We start from the raw sequence: 18,198 nt of genomic DNA, 5'->3' as shown, positions 1-18,198 counted from the left end.
ATCACGAGCGCGCATCGAGCCGATTTCATGCGCAGATATATGCGTCCTCTATCAAGCGCTCCGCGGCTGTCGCTCTCGATCATTCGGACGACTTTTTTTCTATCGATCACTCCCCTCTCCACTCCCTCTTCCATCACTCAATCACGGATACGAGTACAGGTTCTGCCAAACTAGCAGCAACTGTATTGCTGCTTATACAGGCTGTAACGGAATGACGTTTTAAAAATATATGTAATAAAATGGAATACCTACAGCCGTCTTTACGATGTTATTTATTATATGGCTATCAGTTTCGTTGTTTTCCTACACCTTATTCAGGCCTTCACTGAAGACTGCTGAAGCACCAGAACTGGTAGCCATATAATAAATGACATCGCAAGGACGGCTGAATGTTTTCCATTTCATTACACAAGTGAACGGCCTAAGTCGCTCAATCTCCAATCAGAAGGATGGACATACAAAATCTTTTAAAATTTTGGTCCTTTCTAGAGGAGGAGTCTTTCATCTACCTCTACATACATACTCCGCAATCCATAGTATGGTGCGTGGCGGAGGCTACCTTGAACCACTACTATTCATTCCCTTTCCCGCACCATCGTTCATGAAGGAGAATCATATGAACATACCGTCATCTGACCATCGCACACAGTTTCGTGTGGACAACATTGTAATAAGCATCCCTGGCGTAGAGAAAGCTGAAAGAGTTGAAAGTTAATATATCGCCAGGACCTAAGGGAATCCCAATTAAGTTTTACAAACCGTACTGTACAGCATTGGCCCTTTATTTAGCTTGTATTTATCGCAACTCTATCGCCGAGCGCAAAGTGCCAAGTTACTGGAAAATACATAAGAAGGGTAAAAGAACAGACCCGCAAAATTACAGGCCAATATCCTTAACATCGGTTTATTGCAGAATGCTTGAACACATTTTCAATTCGAATATAATAAATTTGAGACAGAAAAGTTGTTGTTCACAAATCAGACGGATTTAGAGAACATTGTTCATGCGAAACTCAGCTTGCACTTTTCTCATACGATATCCCGCGAACTATGGATGTAGGGCTACAAGAGAATTCCATATTTCTAGATTTCCATGAAGTTTTTCACACGATGCGTTACTGCCGACTGTTAACGAAGGTATAAGTATACAGAATAGTTGGCCAGATATGTGAGGGGCCCGACAGTGAGTGTTCAGCAAAGACAAGTTGTTGAGTACTGTTCGGGATCCGCACCATGTCGGATTTAAGTAAGTCATCGAAGCAGTTCATAGACGTTAATTTTAAATTAACAACAGCCTCAGTTGCAATGTTTACCTAGATTTACCTAGGTTTCAGTTGGGATAAACCAACCTTCTTCAGAATAAAAGGAACAAGTTCGCATGGCACACTATCGCGCATGCACTCTCGAGGCTATAGCCAGTTCCAGTACTGCCGTGCTACGGTCGCCAAGTGGGGCCGAGGCTGTTTCCCAGAAAAGTTATTGCAGTATGACGATGTATTCTATATTACAGTTTTTAGTTTTTGACGTTGTCCATCATGGACAAATCGTAATTCCTTTTATTCTGAAGAATGTTGGGTTATCCCAACTGAAACCTAGGTAAATCTAGATAAACCTTGCAACTGAGGCTGTAGTTAATTTAAAATTAATATTTATACCGTTGCTGACAGGGCCGAGAAATGATGAAAATATTAAAATTCAGTTCAGAATGGGTTGCTGGATGTTTTACCGGTAGGTTTGATCAACACGCAAGTATTACGAAACTCAAATGAGTATGATTGGAGCGAAGGCGACATTGTTTTCGCGTGTTGTTGTTGTTGTAGTCTTCGGTCCTGAGACTGGTTTGATGCAGCTCTCCATGCTGCTCTATCCTGTGCAAGCTTCTTCATCTTCCAGTACCTACTGCAACCTACATCCTTTTGAATCTGTTTAGTGTATCTTGCTCTCCCTCTACGATTTTTACCCTCCGTGCTGCCCTCCAATAATAAATTGGTGATCCCTTGATGCCTCAAAACATGCCCTACCAACCCATCCCTTCTGCTAGTCAAGTTGTGCCACAAACACCTCTTCTCCCCAATTCTATTCAATACCTCCTCATTAGTTATGTGATCTACCCATCTAATCTTAAGAATTCTTCTGTAGCACCACATTTCGAAAGCTTCTTTTCTATTCTTGTCCAAACTACTTATCGTCCATGTTTCAGTTCCATACATGGCTACACTCGATACAAATACTTTCAGAAACGACTTCCTGACATCTATACTCGAAGTTAACAAATAACTCTTCTTCAGAAACGCTTTCCTTGCCATTGCCAGTCTACATTTTATATCCTCTCTACTTCGACCATCATCAGTTATTTTGCTCCCCAGATAGCAAAACCCCTTTACTACTTTAAGTGTCTCCTTTCCTAATCTATTCCCTCAGCATCACCAGACTTAATTCGACGACATTCCATTATCCTCGTTTTGCTTTTGTTGATGTTCATCTTATATCCTCTTTTAAAGACACTGACCATTCCGTTCAACTTCTCATCCAAGTCCTTTGCTGTCTGTGTACTTTACGCTTAAATTTGCCACATCTAAGGTTCCATAAACCTCCCCTTCCTTGAACAAGTCCTGACGTGTGTAACGACGTGCTCATCTCGGCTGTGGGGGTAACGGTCTGGCGAGAGCTGGGGAACCCATTTGCTAGCGCAGCCGAGCCGCTTGGCGAGCGACAACTTGCGGGTGGACGCTACCGCACAGCAGCGCACATGGCGGCGGTCGCAACAGTAAACCGCGCGCCTAATGGCCCCTGGCTGGCAGGCGCCCAGGGCCGCCACAGTACTAAGGAGGCGCCGGCCCTCGCATGCATTCTGCAGCAGCGCGGCAATTCACTATGCCATAAATTCGTCCATTCTCGCTGGCCCCGTAATACAGCAACACTGGACTTCGGCTGCCCCCGGAACTTCCACAGTCTACACATACTCTACCCAAGTGTGTACTGAATATTGTAATACACCATTGCTTCTAGCATGAAGTTTCTGCGAAGTAACATGGTTATAAAACCTAACGCCCGCTTAGCGTTTAAGGGTGTTTCTGAATGTGGGGAATCTCCTTAGGACATCCAGATTTATGTTTTCGCAGTTTTGCTAAATCCCCTAACTTTCTCAACCCTGCTCCAGTTGAATAAGTGCAGATTCTCTTATGATATTAACTTCGAACAAATGTTAAACTCTGAACGAACCGTCTCCCTTGTACTTGGATCGTCATACAGCAATTACAAAACATTAAGGTTCTTCGTGTGCTGTTTGTTACTTGAATAAAACCCTTTGTCACTATTGATTTAATATCGAAAGTTTGGTACAGCACTGAAGTGAAGGAAATGCTAGAAACCATTTTTCCTGATTATGATGAGAATTACGGAAGAGGAATAATTATTAAAATATTGCTCAGAAGGGCCCTGTGTCTGTCCTAAACTTACTCCAACAACATACAGAAGTTTTTCTGCAAATACACTCCTGGAAATGGAAAAAAGAACACATTGACACCGGTGTGTCAGACCCACCATACTTGCTCCGGACACTGCGAGAGGGCTGTACAAGCAATGATCACACGCACGGCACAGCGGACACACCAGGAACCGCGGTGTTGGCCTTCAAATGGCGCTAGCCGCGCAGCATTTGTGCACCGCCGCCGTCAGTGTCAGCCAGTTTGCCGTGGCATACGGAGCTCCATCCCAGTCTTTTACACTGGTAGCATGCCGCGACAGCGTGGACGTGAACCGTATGTGCAGTTGACGGACTTTGAGCGACGGCGTATAGTGGGCATGCGGGAGGCCGGGTGGACGTACCGCCGAATTGCTCAACACGTGGGGCGTGAGGTCTCCACAGTACATCGATGTTGTCGCTAGTGGTCGGCGGAAGGTGCACGTGCGCGTCGACCTGGGACCGGACCGCAGCGACGCACGGATGCACGCCAAGACCGTAGAATCCTACGCAGTGCCGTAGGGGACCACACCGCCACTTCCCAGCAAATTAGGGACACTGTTGCTCCTGGGGTATCGGCGAGGACCATTCGCTACCGTCTCCATGAAGCTGGACTACGGTCCCGCACACCGTTAGGCAGTCTTCCGCTCACGCCCCAACATCGTGCAGCCCGCCTCCAGTGGTGTCGCTACAGGCGTGAATGGAGGGACGAATGGAGACGTGTCGTCTTCAGCGATGAGAGTCGCTTCTGCCTTGGTGCCAATGATGGTCGTATGCGTGTTTGGCGCCGTGCAGGTGAGCGCCACAATCAGGACTGCATACGACCGAGGCACACAGGGCCAACACCCGGCATCATGGTGTGGGGAGCGATCTCCTACACTGGGCGTACACCTCTGGTGATCGTCGAGGGGACATTGAATAGTGCACGGTACATCCAAACTGTCATCGAACCCATCGTTCTACCATTCCTAGACCGGCAAGGGAACTTGTTGTTCCAACAGGACAATGCACGTCCGCATGTATCCCGTGCCACCCAACGTGCTCTAGAAGGTGTAAGTCAACTACCCTGGCCAGCAAGATCTCCGGATCTGTCCCCCATTGAGCATGTTTGGGACTGGATGAAGCGTCGTCTCACGCGGTCTACACGTCCAGCACGAACGCTGGTCCAACTGAGGCGCCAGGTGGAAATGGCATGGCAAGCCGTTCCACAGGACTACATCCAGCATCTCTACGATCGTCTCCATGGGAGAATAGCAGCCTGCATTGCTGTACTAGTGCCGACATTGTGCATGCTCTGTTGCCTGTGTCTATGTGCCTGTGGTTCTGTCAGTGTGATCATGTGATGTATCTGACCCCAGGAATGTGTCAATAAAGTTTCCCCTTCCTGGGACAATGAATTCACGGTGTTCTTATTTCAATTTCCAGGAGTGTAGAATACTCTCTCACCAACTGCGACATGGGCGCGTATACAAACAGTGATCCAATACTGTCAAATGTTTTTTATTCCAGTCTTTGATCACAACATAAATTCTTTAGACGATGACCGGTTTCATTCCGTAATGACCATCCTCAGATCTTTTTTACACCATCTCGTAAAGTGTAAGGCCATAATGGCATCGTCAGAACTGATTATCTTATTTGTGGACCCTTAACAGGGAAATGTTTGCCAGCCATTGCTGTAGCTGAATTGTCAACATGATGACTTGCTACATCAACGGGCAGAAATTCATTTCCATGTTAATTTGTTACAGTTTCTTTTATTTTACTCGCTACCCGTAAAGTATATGTAATGTATGGAAATTTTCCTCTATTCCTATTATGTGCAGTTAATTTTGCACAGTGGATGCGACAGTTTTTAGGTTAACGAGGATTACTTGTGTTGGTAAGTGTGGTGAAACTGGCGTCAACGTTTGTTGTGAGCTCATTCGTGTGCGTTGGCTCTGACTCCTATAGGTAATAATAGTAACAGTTTTAAGAAGTCCTGCAACTCAAAGGCTGGCAGTCTCTCTTTGACACACTTGAGGAATATGCAATAGACAGAAAAAACTATGACACTCCTGCAACGGACACTCACAGACACCACATCCAAAATAAAATTTATGGGTGAAGTCTCAAAACCATTCGAAATACATTCATCGATCAGATAATTGATGATCTCTCACAGCTTCAATTCTAAATGATCTCGGACAAAATTATCAGACAGTGGGAAGAAAAACTACAAGGCACTCAGTTCGGAAGAATATGTTCACAAACAACACAATCATAAAATGCGTGGCATTTGCAGCTGACTTGGAAATATTCAGCAACGATAGACAAGAAGCACTGAAATATTTACATAAAATCTCTGCCAATACAGATATATTGACATCACAGAAAAATCAATACACAGAAAGATCAACAACACACACAAGTCATCCACACAATACACGGAGAGGTTAACAGAGTGGAAAAAATTCCACTATCTCGGCATATACGTACAAGGCGTGCAACATAGAACGAACGGAAAAACTTCACGAAGCCTACAAGCTGACATGGACACAATAAAATAAGAGAAACCTGTTAAGACTGCCCACTACCAGTAGCACTCTGCGTACCAGAAACAACTAAGGCGGAGCATCAGGCATTACAGAAACAGGAAACACTGAACGTAAAATCCTCACAATTTTTTTAGCAGTACATAGGGATGGTATATGAGTGAAGAGACCAACCAAAGATTTCTACAAACGCACACACAGACTCACAGACATAGTCAGAAAACGCCAACTAATATTCTATGGACGCATACATAGAATGAACAGCAACAGACTCACAAAGAGGATTTTTAATGTAGGAAACAGCTCAATCAACAAAGCCAGTTGGTTTCAAGAAACAGAAGAATACCTAAAAGGAGCAGTAATCAGAACGGAATCGATAAATTAAAAAGACAAATTCAGAAAGATAAGGTTAGACACAAAATTTGAAGTAAAAGAAAGAAAGCAAACAGGGAAAAGATTGACAGAGCAAAGTAAATAGGAACAACGTCGCAGAATGATGAGCTTTTGGGTAGAGGAAAACAGGGAGGAAACAAGAAAAAATTGAATAATCATCTAACATTCGAGTTAAACACTGTCTTAAGGGCAAAAATGGGTAATAATACTAATAATAATAATGGCAATGATAAGGACAATGATGATGATGATGATGATGATGATGATGAATGTGGTACTAATAATTACAGTCCTGCAAAAGGGCGAAGATGAACAGAACCTGATTATTGATTCTACACAACAGCAGCAGCACGAAATTTGAGATCCCCTTACGATTACACTACTGACTTCTGGAAAGGGTGGGGCTTCACCCGATGGCCAACCTATTTTGGTGCTGATTGTTGATCGCTCAAGAGTAACTCTTGTAAAAGTGTTCTGGTCACTAGGCTTTAGTTTTCGAGAAAGAGATAATTGTAATGCGTAACGTTTTATACTGTCATTTAGGCAGTCTCTTCCTGCATTTCATTTCGTCAATGCGTCGGGTGATAAGTATCACTAAAGCATTCGAAACATCTGCTGATACGATGCGGTTGCTGCCACCTACATATTTGTGACCCTTATTGCGGTATTGTTCTAAATCAAACCTTCAGAAGATATTACAAAGATAATTTGTTAATGTAATGTGTGGGGAGTATTAAAAGAGTAGCACTGCTTTCTGTTATGTTTTAAGTTTCTATATTTGCTTAAATGCCCTTTGCAGCGTAAGTGCTGCAATATGCATCTGAGTACGTAGGTTTTACGTTTACTGAAGTTTAACTAGTATCCCATCTTTGTTTACAGGTGAGTTACTGAGGAAGAGAGGTCGCCCAGTTGCAGCTGATTCGAAGAAGTCTCGTACTTGAAACCCGTAAGACATTTTCTGTTAGCGTCTATGTATTTCACATCAGCATATGGCTTTCCGTGCTCTTGCACAAGCATTCTGCACATTGCTTCAATTTTATTCCACAGCGCAGCGGTTTATAAAAAACACAATTAAGCTGTGCACCAGCATTTGTTCGAGGCAGTAGCTGTTGAATCTGTACGAAATGATATTTTCTGCTGTAGATTATCTGTCTGTTCTTTTACATGGATTCAAAAATGGTTGAAGGACAAATTGTCACCCATCTACCTATATTAGCCACAGTTACAGTATGGAAACGCTTCCATACAATATGATGATGATGATGATGATGATGATGCCTCATGATGACCCGATACACTTACGAATTTGTAATACATCAGTTACCAGACTGTCTGCTTTAGAATGAATCCTTTTGTGCTTAGAAGTCGACCACAAACAGTCAAACACTGTAAATATAGCTAGTTGGAGATTTAATATTTGAAATAAGATATTTGACTGCTGACATCACCACCTACATCAGCACTAAGGGGGCAAAAATGCGCATTTATCGTGAATTTCATGTCTTCGTTGCGGGAACTCCACGAAGTTATGTGAAATTGACCGAAGATACAACAGCAGTGGTGGTGTTAGCAAAAGGCACGCAGATTTCTAGAAAACATTGCTGAAAAGTTAGTGTGCCTCTGTTAAGGACACCACATACGAGGCTCCAGTGCTATATTTTCTAGACTGTGTTTCTAGTATTCCTCGCGCTGCTCGTGTGTTGATGAAAGACCGTACAGAATACAGAAACTCGCTGTCCGTAACAAGTCGATGTAGTCCATACAAAATTGCAACAGGTTTTGTTCAAGTAACGTAAATGAGAATCGTTGAAAGCAAGGTTATTCTTGTGACATCCTGCTGCATAAATTTAGAGAAACAGCCTTCTTGGTGTACTGTGTAAGGAAAGTTCGGTCGGATGCAAAGACATATCGTCATTATACACACCCCCAATACGCGAATGGAAATAGGACCGGGTAATACTTACACGAGGTATCGTGTTTCAAGCACTGTAGAGGGGTTATATTGATATATATGTAACAAATTTATCGTCAGACATTTTATACAAACTGTTACTCTGATTGGCCCTGTAGCTACATTAAAATCTATACTTCACGAGTTGCTGTAGATCATACATCTATCAGATGGTCAACTCGGCACTGTAGCTGGCTCACAGATTCGGTGCTTCGCAAGCCGTCTCCGAGCTATATTGCTCGGTATGAGGAACCGGTCAATGAATCGAACTTCTCCACTGGAAACTACCATACCATCACTGAATGCGTAATGCTGAGATCTAGAGACTGACACAGGAAAGGCTGGGCAGCATCAAAACAGTCTGGAGAGCGACTTTTTTGTCATTGTAAATGCTGGGTATATTGAACCCTTCGCTTTAAGCGGGTCACAAGAGCGGAACACACCAGCGGTTTTATAATCATCGATGCTATGTAGCGTCGCCACAACTCCTGCCCCTCTCATCACCCCTCACCCCTTCATCCCCCCGGACGTTCCCTCTGACATGAACACGGCCCGTGTCATGCGTCTGTCCATGTGCAGGCCAAAATTGTCTGCAAAGGGCACCACATCCCTAACAGTCACCACATTGTGCTCTTTTACATTTGGTTTAATACTCACCTGGTCATTGGAATAAGGATTTTTAGCGTTTTCTTGAAGCACCCATATCGAATACAGACAATATCCATCAAATAAATCAATAGATTTAACCACAAGTAAATTATATCAATGACGTTTCAGAAATATCCATCTATAACAAAACAAAATAGTGCAATATGAATGCATTCCACATTTAAGCGCAAAAAGAGCATGATAGTTTACCTTTAAAGAATCGTCTACGTTATACCTAACACAACCTATTGACAAATGTCATCAAATTAATAACGTTCCGAAAATGTATGGCACAGTCAACAAAATTAAAAGAGGTTTTAATTAAAAACCTAAGGCGAGAAGAGGCAAGAAGGGCAGTATGGTTACTGAACCACGCAAAGTTTTATCAACAGTCAAGAAATATTTTGACAATCTACTGAATGCTTCTAATCTAGAATAGCCAATGGAAAATCCCAGCAGGAGCATTAATAATGACCAAATTCCAGAAATGACTTCTTGAGACGTGTTGGAAAATATCAGGTATCTAAAAAAAAAAACACTAAAACTGGGAGTGACGGAGTTCCAACTGAGATACTAAAACATGAAGCAGAAGAACTGCGTAAATCTTTGTATCATCTGATAAAGGTAATCTCAGAAATTGAGAGCGCGCCAATAGAATGGAATCATTAATATTCCTAATACTTAAAAAAGGAGTAAGGGAAGACTTCAGAAACTATACAGAGGTAAATTAGCAAACCCAGTCTATAAGATTTTTCTTGTTTATTGCTAAACCGCTTCAAACCATACGCAGAAAACGTAATTGGCGATTACCAAAATGGCTATTGCAGAAATGAATGCACTGCTAACTATATATTTGTAATCAGAGTAATAAATGAAAAATCATGGGAAAACAAACAAAAAATACATTCAGAATGAGATTTTCACTCTGCAGCGGAGTGTGCGCTGATATGAAACTTCCTGGCAGATTAAAACTGTGTGCCCGACCGAGACTCGAACTCGGGTCCTTTGCCTTTCGCGGACAAGTGCTCTACCAACTGAGCTACCGAAGCACGACTCACGACCGGTACTCACAGCTTTACTTCTACCAGTATCCGTCTCCTACCTTCCAAACTTTACAGAAGCTCTTCTGCGAAACTTGCAGAACTAGCACTCCTGAAAGAAAGGATATTGCGGAGACATGGCTTAGCCACAGCCTGGGGGATGTTTCCAGAATGAGATTTTCACTCTGCAGCGGAGTGTGCGCTGATATGAAACTTCCTGGCAGATTAAAACAAAGGCAAAGGACCCGAGTTCGAGTCTCGGTCGGGCACACAGTTTTAATCTGCCAGGAAGTTTCAAAAAATACATTACTTGTTCATTGATTGTATGGGAGCTCAGACTCCATTGAAAAGCAAATCCTGTGGAATGCAATGACAGATTTGGGATTTCCAAATAAATTTATAAATCTTTATAAAATGTTCATTGTTGATAAAATCTGACCATTTTAAAAATGGACTAAGATATGGAAATCCCTTGTCCGCTCTTCTCTTTAATGTAGCAATGGAGAGAGTTATGCACAATCTCAAACTAATACCTACTGGGATTCGCAAAAAAGTTGAAGTTAAGCTTTCAAGTTATGCAGATGATACAGTGGCCACTGAAAAAGTAAAGTAGAGGTTAGGAGTTATTTGAGGAGCTCGTAGAAGAAGCATCCAAACTTCGCCTAAAAGTAAATGATCAGAAAATAAAACAGATAAAAGTTCAAAGATGTGGAGATAAAGCAGACAACCAGTCATATCTAATATTTGGCAACCATAAATTCCTGCGAGGAAACGTTAGAAGGAAACGACCTGAAGTGTGCTGAGACAATTGATGGCTCTTGCATCACGACAACGCGCCCGTGTATTCATCCCTGTCGGAGTGACTATTGCACAGAAAACGAAATCACTGTGTTGCCTCAGCCTCCGTACTCTCCAGACCTGGCTCCTCCGGACTTTTTTATTTCCAAAGTTGAAAACCACCGTTGAAAAGAGGAAGATTTGCAACGATAGACGAGATAAAACAAAATTTGCATACAGCAAGAAGAATGGCAAGACTGCTCCAGGAAGTGGAAACGGCGTTCAGAAGGGAGCATCAACTGTGGAGGAGAGTATTTCGAAGCAGACTTTGCACAATAAGTAAAATGTAAGTGTAGAAAAATTTTGTGGACAAAGTTCTGGAATTTTTTTAATAGACACGTATGCTCCTTTCCAAGACTTCAGCTACTAAGTCCTGTCTACAACCCACAGAAGCCTGTAACGGAACTCGTGAAACATCCTGTATACACCAGCCAATACTTCCATGCATAAACCCACAGAGCTAAACATAGAAACCGAGAGATATTGAATCATTTTCACAGCGCATATTTATTCCAGTATCACTTCTCTAAGTTAGTCATGGCTGCTCTGAAACAATCGAACTACCATAGTTAAGTTGATATATTAACGAGATGTAACCACGCTGGCGATCTCCTTCTGGGTGACGTACACATATCAAATGTGACTCATATTTGCGGATGTGAATTGAGTAGAGTCCTGATGAGTGAAACGTATGTAATAGCTTGCACAGAACAGAACAAAAAGAAAGAGAAGAACGTAAACTTGTAGCTCCAACTGCTCCTAAAGGCTGCGATTCCTCGAACATACGAGCTCTTTCCTCACATCTATAAAATTTAATTAATGTTTGTCAAATACCAGTAGACTGTCAGACTTGTGATTAACTTTTGAATATATTTATATATTCCATTGACATTGTCAGCTCATGGGTATTTCATAAAAACTAATTACAAAACCAACTAGCTACGCAATTTAATAAAAACGGAACCAGAGGACAGAGGCAATATCATATATCTGTAGGGCACCGTTAATGAGAAGTGAACTTCAGTTTCTGCAGTGTGGACTGAATCCGTATTTGAGGTTTCAGTGTTTAGGGATACACGTTGTATGCTACAGAAATGCAAAAGGGGTCATCCAGACATTCTGTCAGCGTGTTTCACACTCAGATACCAAGGAAGTTAAGAACGAAATTATGGCCGCGCGGTTAGAGGCGAATAGCGCAGCCCCTCGCACCAGAGGTTCGAATCCTCCCTCGGGCATGGGAGGGTGTGCGCGTGTATGTATTTGTGTGTGTGTGTGTGTGTGTGTGTGTGTGTGTGTGTGTTAGTTTGAGTTAGTTTAAGTAGCGTGTAAGTCTCTTCTGAATTCATTGATCACTCTGACTGCACTGTACTGCCAACGTTCAGCTAAAATATTTTACAATGTGTTGTAGTTTGCACTGCCGCCTTATTTTTTTTTTATTTTTTTTTTGAGCTGACTGGTATGTGAGATACTTACCAACAAATTTGGTGTTCAATGAAATTTACATCGAACCACTCTCTCGTTGCTTGTATCCCAGAATAGTTGAGCAGAATGAGAAAACATCCATGTTACTAGATAATTGTGAGTGAAAGGAAGGATCCAAAAGTTGAACTATAAGTAGCAATACCACCTCCCTAAGCACTTAATTTTGTCACTAAGCAAGGTGCTGGTTCAGAAATCAGCTTTGAAGAGTGACACATTAGACTCTATGCTGTGCCTCGAATAAAACAGCTTGACAAGTAAAGAGCTCTTGGGTGTACCAGCTGTGTCTAAAATTACTGGTGAATTTTTGAATAGTTTAAAGTTGTAATGCCCCATCATAGAGATGAAAGAAATGGATAAGAAAAAATCCCAAGACAGTAAGTTTTCTGTCTTCCTCGACAACGTGAATATCGTATGTGAACTGCACATCTCCGTTTAATAAACCCATCATCAGTAACATAGTCGTATGCTGTCACTTAATATGTTGCACGTATGATATTGTAAAGCCAGACCATGATATGCATTGCCTGTCTACCCACTTTTTTTTTCAACGTGCATATTTTCGCCGTATAGTTATGGAATTTCTTCCAGCTTCTTCTTGCTGACACACAATATCACTACAAACATTTGCCCGGAACTTCTTCCAGCTTCTTCTCGCTGACACACAATATCACTGCAAACATTTGTCCAAGTAGTGTGCGCTGTATTCATCTTTCTTACAGACAAATGATCCATTGAATACTCTCTCTGTGAATACGTTAGAGCCAGTTTCATATGGAAGCGATCTGGAATTTCGGCGACTTCTATTTATCCAAAGGAGCGAGTAAGTGCCTGTAATTTTAGTCTTACCATTTGCTAAATATTATAGACTCAATAAAGTAACAAGACTAATATAGTCTATTGGTGTTATGAGAAGTACCACCTTCTGTGATAAAATAATGAGGACATGGATGCATTTTAGAACCTTGTCAACGTGCCAGTTACGAAAAAAGAAACGCCACCATTGAAAGTCTGCTAAGATAAAAATGAAACAGGGACTGAAACAAAACTGTTCTGAGATTTTCGGTAATACCGATAAATTCAAAACATAAATTTAATAGGTGAAAAACAAGAAACTAACCTGAAACTAAAAAATAGACGGAAGTCCTCGGTAGCACTGCAACAGTTGCACGCTCACCATGCAGACATGGAACACTACCAGTACTTCATCTGGAGAACTTCCAAGCTCCTGCGCAGCTGAAACGATGTTACTCTGGAACACAAAGCCACGACATCAGCAAATAACACCTCTGAAATCGTAACAGTAGACAGTTGATTTCAAGCATGGTAACTAAACTCCATCTGCCGAATTAATTGCTATTATTGCAACACAAATTCAGAGCAGCAATTTTCTACAATAACTATGAGTTTTGTTGAACTCAGCAAGCTGAAGCAGTTGGGAGACATTGGACTTCCGCTCAGGAAGACTATGTCTGAACTCCCCAACTCACCATCCAGATTAAGATTTTCCATTGTCTCTCTCTGAATAGACTATGGCCGAGGCTTCCTTTGAAAAATGCACGTCCAATTTTTTTCCTCGTCATCTTCGACTTTACATCCCGGTGTTGTTGTCATCGGCGAGACGTCATACCTCAATCTCCGTTCTTTCATTTATTTTTCCCATCAAATAGAAGGAGTGAAGAAATGTGAAGAAATAATCAACTATAGCTTCATTCGATTCTTCAAGAAGCTATCTTTATGCAGACACAACATTATTTCAAGTATCAACTAACCTGTATGGGGTAGACAGAAAATATGGAAAACCTAAAACACATTACCATGCGTAACACGGTATAGAAAAACCGTTGACATTCAAAAGATCTTCTAGTCGTCTCTAAATGGATGGATATAGGCCCTGAATGGTTATCAAAGGAATCTTGTACTCTTCTTCCTGCAAAATAGTTGAGCGTTGAAGTTGTTAATATGAAGATAGATAGCAATCACAAAACCTTCTCTACAAAGCAGACCACAAAGGCTCAATCATTCTGAGGTCTGGTGACTGTTGACCAAAGAAAATGAGACAGTTCAGCCCTTGTGCCCATAAAACCAGTCATCGACGATGTGAACTTTGGGAACAGGGCCCAGGCATCGTGGAACATAGCATCACCCTTGGGTAACAAACATTGTACCAGGAGATGGACCTGATCAGCCAAAATAGTCACATAACCCCTGGCAGCATTGCGACCTTGCAGAAAAGGGACCCATGGAATACCACGATATCGCTAAGCAAATCATTACTGAAACCCTGTCATGTTTTACTCTTGGGAAGTAAACTCGACTGAGTTATATCTGTGTGAAACAAGACCGTTCGGTAGTCCAGGTTCTATGGCTTCGGCACCACGCTTTCCTCCTGTTCCAGCTCACCGCACAATTTCCTGCTTATGGACCTCCCTTCGTTTTTTCGGTGCTGACAATTTTCGTGAGTGTAACGTTCGGATTCGGTTCTGCAGTAACTTTTCCACATAATCCCCTTCAATGACCATATGTCACGCTCACTCCACACGCACTGTCACCCACACTGTGACTTAGCGGATGATATTTTTCCGCTCTCCCTGTGTGCGATGGAAATTTTCTATATGGTGCGACTCGAAACACCAAACACTATGTCTTCCTTGGTTACGTAAGCACCCCTCACACGAGCACAATCATTTTGCCCACGTACAGCTCACTCAGCTCCGACATAATGCATTCACAACTACCTCTGTTGCCATAGGCAATATTAACCCCAAATTTCGCCGCACTGTCCTAACGGATACTTCCGTCACACGTCCCACACTGGTTTCTGCGGTTATTTCACGCTTTGTTGCTTGTCTTTTAGCACTTGTAACTCTACGCAAAGGCCGCTGCTCTCGGTCGTTAAGTGAAGGTGGTCGGCCACCGCGTTGCCCGTGACGAGAGTGTGGTGGTGGTGGTGGTTAGTGTTTAACGTCCCGTCAACAACGAGGTCATTAGAGACGGAGCACAAGCTCGGGTTAGGGAAGGATTGGGAAGGAAATCGGCCGTGCCCTTTCAAAGGAACCACCCCGGCATTTGCCTGAAGTGATTTAGGGAAATCACGGAAAACCTAAATCAGGATGGCCGGAGACGGGATTGAACCGTCGTCCTCCCGAATGCGAGTCCGGTGTGCTAACCACCGTGACGAGAGGTAGTACCTGAAATTTGCTATTTTATTAACATTGTCGCCGTCGATATAAGTGCACATCGCTATCCCGCCACTGTTGTCACCTCATTATACATCTGTTTTCTATCCGAGCCGTCCGGAATTCCACTTTCCTGACTTTCAGGACTAGCCTACGTGGCAGAACTGCGTCTATAGTCGTGGACTCTTATTTGTTGTCATGGCGGTGGAAGAACCTGCCACTAGGATAAATCCTAACACTGCCCAGTCAAAAGCTTAGAAGCAGAATGAGAAATATGACCTTAGGCATTTAATGTTATAAATTGAAGAACAGCTTCCCACTTTGAAGTCAAAAAGGAGTTTTCGCCGAGCTATTGAAACAACTGAATGATTGCCATCCGCTCACGGAATAGACTTTTAGCGGGATGAGACACACGTATGACATACTCAGAACTTAAAGGAAGACATAGGTCCTGGTTTCAACTACTTTATCAGACGTGGAAGACAGCGGAATGACACGGTGACGACAGAACCTGAAGCGGTGCTTGTACTTCACTGTAGAAGCACATCACCTGCAGTGCCTCTCCTGCACTCCTGACCATATCAGTTTGACCCTAGACGACTGGAAAACCGTGGCCTAGTCCTATGAGTTCCGATTTCAGATGGTAAGAGCTGATGGTAGGATTCGAGCTTGGCGCAGACCCTAGGAAGCCATGGACGCAAGTTATCAACAAGGCACTGTGGAAGCTGGTAGTGGCTCCATAATGGTGAGGGCTGTGTTTAAGTGGAATGGACTGCGTCCTCTGGATATTCGTATAATTGGAGACCGTTTGCAGCGATTCATAGACTGCTTCTTCCCAAATAAAGACGGATTTTTTATGAATGACAGTGTACCCTGTCACTGGGCCACAATTGTTCGACACTCTTTTGGTAAATAATCTGGACAATTAGAGCGAATTATTTGGCCACTCAGACAGCCTGACATGAATGCCATAGAACATTCAAGGGACATAATCTAAAGATCCGTTCTGCACAAAATCCTGCACCGGAAAAAATTTCGGAATTATAGATGGCTATAGAACCAGCATAGCTCAATATTTCGGCGGGGGACTTCCAACGACTTGTTGAGTCCGTGCCATATCCGTTGCTGCAGGACACCGGAGGTGCAACATGATATTAGGAGGCATGCGATGACTTTTATCACCGAATTACATTCGGATACTTATGTTTAGGATCCGAAAGATGTGCTGCACGCACGATATGCTACATTAATGCATTCAAGTCGAGACCGGCTGTAATAAATCATACTGGAAGACACCGCAATTGCTGCTTTAGGAAATTAGCGCACCTCGCTAAGAGGCCGCAGACCAAAGCGCCCTCAGAGCTATACGAGTCATCGTAGTGAACAGGCGAGAGCGTTTTTGAACTCATTACGGGCAGGCTGAGGATTAAATGGGTGGCAGTAGGCGCGCGCACGCGAGGAGCTGCAGTGAATTCGCCTGTGCGGGCGCCGCCGCCACCGCCGCTGCGCCGCGCGACCGGCTGGCTTCATTAATGGTCGCTCCTCGACGGCGGGAATTGCGAGCAAGTTGTTAATGAGGCGCCGCAGCCGTTTGTTACATCCGGCGCTTTGCAGGGACGGGGCGGCCCGCGGCACAAAGCGCGGGCCAGGCGGCCGCCGGCAGCCGCTGCCCCGTCGCGTGATGTACGACCTGGTGCGACGCGCATCAGCCACCCCTTTGTCCTTCACTCTAAACAAGACCACCTCGGACGCACAAGCGTACTGTACGAATTAAATTAGTAGCGCCTGAACTAACGTGTTACAAATTACACGTCATTGCAGCACTTTTATTAGTGAAATTTGGTTTCGCAGGATAGAGCGGATCAGGTTATTGTTGTGGAGGAGGGCCGTAACCAGTCACTGTCAGTTGCAGAAAACACACAAACTTTTATTTTCTTAAGTACCACTTAATTACACATTGCCTTAAAAGAATCAAAATACAACAATATGGCTGAAGGCCTAGTTAAGAAAATTCGAGAAACCTCCTGCGCTGAAGGCCCAAAACCACACCAAAAACAAGAATGTCTGAAGGCCTGAACACAAGTTATAAAAAATTGCTTTAGAGAATAAACGCGGCTGAAGGGTCTCACTAAAAAAAAAAAAAAAAACGGAAATACTCGGCTGAAGGCCACACACAAGACATTGAACAACTCAGGGCTTAAGGCCTGGATAACAAGAATTTCAGATGGAGCAATTAAAAAAAAAACAATCGTTTGGAACAAATGAATTTTCAAATTTTAATTTAAGATGGCTGAAGGCCTTATCTTAAAAATATTTCACTTAAAACCTCAGCTAAATGTCACACACTGGACACTGAACAACTCAGGGAACAAGAATTTCAGATAGAACAAACTCTCAAAATTTAGTTTTTAAACAAATCAATCTTCAAATTTTAATTTAAGGCAGCTGAAGACCTTATCTTAAAATTAAAACATACTAAGTTTACTAGACAGGTGAAGGGCTCGCACAGTACTTCAGACTAAAATGTAAATCACAATCTAAGACCAGCAGAATAGTGGTGCTCAGAAGTGTTACAAGCGTCATCTTGAGGAGGCTCCTCTAACGTAAGGTGAGGTGAGATAGGCAGCCAAGAGTAAGGTTAAACAGACCGACAACAACCTAATCAATTCCCTTC

General features: G+C 42.9%; 2 protein-coding genes across 5 annotated transcripts in view; one reads left to right on the top strand and one right to left on the bottom strand.

The window, feature by feature from the left end:
- LOC126333043 (neuromodulin) overlaps positions 1-18,198 on the top strand; it is a 663,909-nt gene that overhangs the window by 172,985 nt on the left and 472,726 nt on the right. The gene's annotated exons all lie outside the window — the stretch shown is intronic.
- LOC126332988 (E3 ubiquitin-protein ligase SIAH1B-like) overlaps positions 1-18,198 on the bottom strand; it is a 456,241-nt gene that overhangs the window by 70,451 nt on the left and 367,592 nt on the right. For all 4 annotated transcript variants that reach the window (XM_049996701.1, XM_049996704.1, XM_049996702.1 and 1 more), the window contains one exon: positions 13,466-13,597. The gene's annotated coding sequence lies outside the window, so the exon portion shown is untranslated. The remainder of the gene's footprint in view (positions 1-13,465; positions 13,598-18,198) is intronic.

This window comes from Schistocerca gregaria, chromosome 2 (genome assembly GCF_023897955.1).
Source record: "Schistocerca gregaria isolate iqSchGreg1 chromosome 2, iqSchGreg1.2, whole genome shotgun sequence".
Lineage (NCBI taxonomy): Eukaryota > Metazoa > Arthropoda > Insecta > Orthoptera > Acrididae > Schistocerca > Schistocerca gregaria.
This window is presented reverse-complemented; position numbering and strand designations above follow the sequence as displayed.